This window comes from Oncorhynchus tshawytscha, linkage group LG22 (assembly GCF_018296145.1).
Source record: "Oncorhynchus tshawytscha isolate Ot180627B linkage group LG22, Otsh_v2.0, whole genome shotgun sequence".
Classification (NCBI taxonomy): Eukaryota; Metazoa; Chordata; class Actinopteri; order Salmoniformes; family Salmonidae; genus Oncorhynchus; species Oncorhynchus tshawytscha.
Genome location: NC_056450.1, coordinates 54,116 through 61,701, shown reverse-complemented (window position 1 = coordinate 61,701; position 7,586 = coordinate 54,116).

Below are 7,586 nucleotides of genomic sequence, written 5' to 3'. Positions count from 1 at the left end.
AGCTGGTGAGGTAGGCTGGACAGGGATGGAGGGAAGTGACTGATGAAAGTGATGGTCAATACATCTGAACAGGGATGGAGAAGTGAGCTGGTACAGGTGGCTGAGTTGTACATATACTGAACAGGGATGGAAGTGGAAGAGCTGGGTGAGTAGAAGCTGGACAGGGATGGAAGTAGGCTGGTTCGTAGGCTGGACAGGAGGATGAAGTAAAACTAGTAAGGCCAAGCTGTTAATACAAATACTGAGCAGAGTTGGAAATGAAGCTAGTGAGTAGGCTGGACAGGGATGGAAGGCGAAAACTGGTAGTAGAAGCTAGACAAGGAGATGGAAAGTAACTAGTGAAGTGGCTGAACAAGATGAGAGGAAACAAGCTAGTAGTGGCTGATTATACAAATACTGAACAGGAGATGAAAGTGAAAACTAGTAAAGTAGTAGACTGAACAGAGATGGAGTGAGCTGAGATGAAAGTAGGCTGGACAGGAGATGGAGGTAAACTAGTAAGTAGAGCTGGGCAAGAGATGAAGGAAACAAACTAAGTAAGTAAACTGAGTAGCTAAACTACTAGTACAGGAGATGGAAAGAAAGGCTAGTGAGACTAGTGAGTAGAGCTGGACAGAGATGAAAGTGAAACTGGTAAGTAGGCAAAGACACCAGTGGAGAAAGCAAACTAGCATATACTGAACATGGATGGAAGTGAGCTGGTGGTAGGCTGGACAGGAGATGGACTGAACGAGGGATGGAGAGTGAGCTGGTGAGTAAAGCTGGACATATACTGAACAGGGATGGAGAGTGAGCTAGTGAGGTAGGCTGGTTAATACATATACTGAACAGGGATGGAGAGTGAACTGGTGAGGTAGGCTGGTTAATACATATACTGAACAGGAGATGGAAGTGAGCTAGTGAGGTAGGCTGGTTAATACATATACTGAACAGATGGATGGACTAGTGAAGTAGGCTGGTTACTATACTGAACATGGATGATGGAGAGTGAGGGATGCTAGTGGTAGGACAAGATAGAGCTGGTCAATACATATACTGAACAGGGATGGAGAGTGAGCTGGTGAGGTAGGCTGGTTAATACATATACTGAACAGGGATGGAGAGTGAGCTAGTGAGTAGGCTGGATTACATATACTGAACAGGGATGGAAGTGAGCTGGTGAGGTAGGCTGGTTAACCATATACTGAACAGGGATGGAAGTGAGCTAGTGAGTAGGCTGGTTAATACATATACTGAACAGGGATGGAGAGTGAGCTAGTGAGGTAGGCTGGTTAATACATATACTGAACAGGGATGGAGAAGTGAACTAGTAAGGTAGGCTGGTTAATACATATACTGAACATGGAAGACTGGTGGAGAAGAATTATACTGGACTAAATGGAAGTAAGCTGGTGGTAGCTGGTTAATACATATACTGAACAGGGATGGAAAGTGAGCTAGTGAGGCCAGACTGGTTAATACATATACTGGACAGGGATGGAGAGTGAGCTGGTGGTAGGCTGGTTAATACATATACTGAACATGGATGGAGAGTGAGCTAGTGAGGTAGGCTGGTTAATACATATACTGAACAGGGATGGAGAGTGAGCTGGTGGTAGGCTGGTTAATACATATACTGAACATGGATGGAGAGTGAGCTAGTGAGTAGGCTGGTCAATACATATACTGAACAGGGATGGAAGTGAACTAGTAAAGGTAGGCTGGTTAACTAAATATACTGAACAGGGATGGAGAGTGAGCTGGTGAGTAGGCTGGTTAAATACATATACTGAACATGGATGATGAGAGTAAACTGGTGAGTAAACTGGTTAATACATATACTAACAGGGATGGAGAGTGAGCTAGTGAGTAGGCTGGTAAACAGGATGGAAGTGAGCTGGTGAGGTAGGCTGGTTAATACATATACTGAACAGGGATGGAGAAGTGAGCTAGTGAGGTAGGCTGGTTAATACATATACTGAACAGGGATGGAGAGTGAGCTGTGAGGTAGGCTGGTTAATACATATACTGAACAGGGATGGAGAGTGAGCTGGTGAGGTAGGCTGGTTAATACATATACTGAACAGGGATGGAAGTGAGCTGGTGGTAGGCTGGTTAATACATATACTGAACAGGGATGGAAGTGAGCTAGTGAGGTAGGCTGGTTTAATACATATACTGAACATGGATGGAAGTGAAGCTGGTGAGGTAGGCTGGTTATACATATACTGAACAGGGATGGAAAGTGAGCTGGTGAGTAGTAGCTGGTTTAATACATATACTGAACATGGATGGAAGTGAGCTGGTGAGGTAGGCTGGTTAATACATATACTGAACAGGGATGGAAAGTGAGCTGGTGAGTAGGCTGGTTAATACATATACTGAACAGGGATGGAGAGTGAGCTAGTGAGTAGGCTGGTTAATACATATACTGAACAGGGATGGAGAGTGAGCTGGTGAGAGTAGGCTGGTTAATACATATACTGAACATGGATGGAAGTGAGCTAGTAGTAGGCTGGTTAATACATATACTGAACAGGGATGAAAAGTAAAACTAGTAAGCTAGACAAACTGAATTATACATATACTGAACAGGGATGGAAAGTGAAAACTGGTAGTAGAGCTGGATTAATACATATACTGAACATGGATGGAAGCTAGTGAGTAGGCTGGTTAAGTACATATACTGAACAAGGATGGAAGTGAGCTGGTAGTAGTGGTTAACATATACTGGACAGGGATGGAGAAGTGAGCTAGTAAAGTAAACTGGTTAATACATATACTGGACAAGAATGGAAAGTGAAACTAGTGAGGTAAACTGGTCAATACATATACTGAACAGGATGGAGAGTGAGCTAGTGAGGTAGGCTGGTTAATACATATACTGAACATGGATGGAGAGTGAGCTAGTGAGTAGGCTGGTTAATACATATACTGAACATGGATGGAGAGTGAGCTAGTGAGGTAGGCTGGTTAATACATATACTGAACATGGATGGAGAGTGAGCTAGTGGTAGGCTGGTTAGTATATACTGAACAGGGATGGAAGTGAACTGGTGAGTAGGCTGGACATATACTGGGATGGAAGTGAGCTTCAGTGGGTAGGCTGGTTATACATATACTGAACAGGGATGGAAGTGAGCTGGTATACTGGACAGGGATGGAGGCTGGTTAAATACATATACTGAACATGGATGGAGAGTGAGCTAGTGAGGTAGGCTGGAGCCACATATACTGAACAGGGATGGAGAGTGAGCTAGTGAGTAGGCTGGACATATACTGAGGGATGGAGAGTGAGCTAGTGAGTAGGCTGGTTAATACATATACTGAACAGGGATGGAAGTGAGCTAGTGGTAGGCTGGACAGAACATGGATGGAGAGTGAGCTAGTGAGGTAGGCTGGTTAATACATATACTGAACATGGATGGAGAGTGAGCTAGTGAGGTAGGCTGGTTAGCGTAAGACAGAAATAGTTGCTTTATGCATGCGGTAAGTTACGACATGACACGCGATGCAACGGAGGGTCTGTTTTTTCAACTTTTCTCCAATACTATAGAGCCACTACCATGTCGATCAACGCTTGAATAGAAACCTAGTTCACACCCCTGATTTTGAAGTCAACACAGTCGTTACAGTTCCATTCGTTTTCTTTGTAGCCTCGTTTGAATGTTGCGGTTGCGCATATTTGTACGAAATGGGGTGAGTTTACGTTACCTTTCTATATTGCACACTCTTGTTTGTGTACTGTAAAATCACGCAGTGTAAGATACATTTTTCATAGTTTTAAATTTCAACCTATCCTTGGTCATGTCAATTACACAGTGGATATACCCCCATATTGCATAACCTCTAGTTATGTATCTTCTATATTGTTGTACATTATTATTAGTTTGACAATTAGGGGGTTCAGTTCAGTGTTGTGTTAACCCTATTCTTTGATATTTATCGATAATAATTGGTAGTTCTAAGTATTTATTTTCCCTGTTTTTTTATTTTGCCACAGTATTTAAGAGGTACACAATAGTAGAGAGACAGATAATATCTCCTTTCGTTGTTAATATCAACCATAAAGGAAAAGGGCTACGAGAGTCATGTTATTAATTGTCCAAATCAGGGATGGTGAGTGAGCTAGTGAGGTAGGCTGGTTAATACATATACTGAACATGGATGGAGAGTGAGCTAGTGAGGTAGGCTGGTTAATACATATACTGAACATGGATGGAGAGTGAGCTAGTGAGGTAGGCTGGTTAATACATATACTGAACATGGATGGAGAGTGAGCTAGTGAGGTAGGCTGGTTAATACATATACTGAACATGGATGGAGAGTGAGCTAGTGAGGTAGGCTGGTTAATACATATACTGAACATGGATGGAGAGTGAGCTAGTGAGGTAGGCTGGTTAATATACTGAACATGGATGGAGAGTGAGCTAGTGAGGTAGGCTGGTTAATACATATACTGAACATGGATGGAGAGTGAGCTAGTGAGGTAGGCTGGTTAATACATATACTGAACATGGATGGAGAGTGAGCTAGTAATGTAGGCTGCAGTGGGTTTGCTGGACAATACATATACTGAACATGTAACCAAAGTAATGGTGGCCAGTAAATCAATTAATTAAAATTGAATATTGACAAATTAAACAAATTGTAGATCTTTAATCTTTTCCAACATGTCAACAAACACTTCAAATAAGTACAAAACATGTTGTGTTAACTTTCTCTTTATCCCTGGTTGATGTACATTTCAGAGCCTCTTCAGTGTGGGTGGGGTAGAGCAGACATTAACCCTGGTTGATGTACATGTCAGGGCCTCTTCAGTGTGGATGGGGTATAGCATCCATTATCCCTGGTTGATGTACATGTCAGAGCCTCTTCAGTGTGGATGGGGTTAAGCAGACATTAACCCTGGTTGATGTACATGTCAGAGCCTCTTCAGTGTGGGTGGGGTAGAGCAGACATTATCCCTGGTTGATGTACATGTCAGAGCCTCTTCAGTGTGGGTGGGGTAGAGCAGACATTATCCCTGGTTGATGTACATGTCAGAGCCTCTTCAGTGTGGGTGGGGTAGAGCAGACATTAACCCTGGTTGATGTACATGTCAGAGCCTCTTCAGTGTGGATGGGGTAGAGCAGACATTATCCCTGGTTGATGTACATGTCAGAGCCTCTTCAGTGTGGATGGGGTAGAGCAGACATTATCCCTGGTTGATGTACATGTCAGAGCCTCTTCAGTGTGGATGGGGTAGAGCAGACATTAACCCTGGTTGATGTACATGTCAGAGCCTCTTCAGTGTGGATGGGGTAGAGCAGACATTATCCCTGGTTGATGTACATGTCAGAGCCTCTTCAGTGTGGATGGGGTAGAGCAGACATTATCCCTGGTTGATGTACATGTCAGAGCCTCTTCAGTGTGGATGGGGTAGAGCAGACATTAACCCTGGTTGATGTACATGTCAGAGCCTCTTCAGTGTGGATGGGGTAGAGCAGACATTAACCCTGGTTGATGTACATGTCAGAGCCTCTTCAGTGTGGATGGGGTAGAGCAGACATTAACCCTGGTTGATGTACATGTCAGAGCCTCTTCAGTGTGGATGGGGTAGAGCAGACATTAACCCTGGTTGATGTACATGTCAGAGCCTCTTCAGTGTGGATGGGGTAGAGCAGACATTAACCCTGGTTGATGTACATGTCAGAGCCTCTTCAGTGTGGATGGGGTAGAGCAGACATTAACCCTGGTTGATGTACATGTCAGAGCCTCTTCAGTGTGGATGGGGTAGAGCAGACATTATCCCTGGTTGATGTACATGTCAGAGCCTCTTCAGTGTGGATGGGGTAGAGCAGACATTATCCCTGGTTGATGTACATGTCAGGGCCTCTTCAGTGTGGGTGGGGTAGAGCAGACATTATCCCTGGTTGATGTACATGTCAGAGCCTCTTCAGTGTGGATGAGGTAGAGCAGACATTAAAACTGGTTGATGTACATGTCAGAGCCTCTTCAGTGTGGATGGGGTAGAGCAGACATTAACCCTGGTTGATGTACATGTCAGAGCCTCTTCAGTGTGGATGAGGTAGAGCAGACATTATCCCTGGTTGATGTCATGTGCAGAAACTCTTCAGTGTTCAGTGAGGATCTCAGACATGATCCAATGGTTGATGTAAATGACTAATGATGATAAATACAATCCACCTGTGGAATCAAGTCTCCGCAGACATTACATGCACTGTGATGTCTGTCAGAGGCCTCTTCAGTGTGGAGGGGTCAGAAGAACAAGAACATTATCCAGGCTGGTCCGATGATACTGTTGTCAAGAGCCTTTCAGTGTGGGATTTGGATACAAAAACATATCCCTGGTTGATGTACATGTCAGAGCCTCTTCAGTGTGGGTGGGGTAGAGCAGACATTTTCAACAACAAAGACTGCACTTCCAGTTAGTTGAATTATTTTGTCTTCATTCCCAGTTACAGCACATGGAACCACCGTTGGCATGCAAAACATTCAATCAAAACAAAGCCTAACATGTTAGAAATAATAGCAAATATCAATGCAGTATTACAAATTAGCCATCCATTGTGTTATATCATAAATTGTCTGACATGCCGTCTCTGTTGTCAAAAGATTATAAACAGGTTAAATAAAGTTACTAACCCAGTCAGTCTTTGGGCCGCATCCAGGTTCTTTATCAGTGGCACACATGAAGCAGTTGTTGGCTTTGTTGAACTCAGGAACTGAACATATGGCTGTCCCACACAACTGCATAAAAATAAAGAATTGACATTTACTTTGAATTAAATGTCATTACATACCAGACATTTTTAGTAAATCCTCAGCCATTTCTTTTTGCAGTGGCTGCATGTGTTTTTGTGATGGTTCTATATCCATTTGGGAGGGGACGTTGGGCAACTTCCTTCCTTGTCCATCTGCACCAAAAAATAGAATAGAGTTTTTGACCTAATTGTCACATTGTCACCATTCATTATTGAAAATCTAACTATCAAACCTGCATTACAAAGACCCCGCAGCTGAAGGTGTCCTGCTGCATGGTGGGAGTTATTTCCCCTCCTTTCCACTTTATGTCCAACCAGTCGTCCTTTCCATGGCAGGATCTTCTCATTTTGAAGTATTCTCTTTTTTATGTAAACATAATGGAAGTCTGATTAGTTACAGGCAAATGGATACACAAGCCAAATTTGTCTATAATCTGGTAGTAATTTAGTTGTAGAGGTCATTTCCTTTATACCCCATTCTACACACAGCCTAAATTATTGGCACTGAACCATTTACAGGAGAATAATAAACGTAGCATATAGGATCCAACCCTCACAGAGTGAATAAATGTTGAGCGTTTGTAGAGTTTGAGCAAAAATATTAAGTGACAGTTTCATCAGTACGTGCTTAAAGAAAGTCATATCACAAAGATCACAGATGACAGTGCCCATCAAATCTATGACAATAGAGAATGAATTGTAAGCACCAAAGTGTGTTAAAGTGTGTGTGTCAAAATAATAACTGAAAACGTCAGTTGTTGAACATAATACTTCTATTTGCAATAGCAATTTATGATATATGCAATTGATGAATATTCCATGTATCAACACTACATGTAG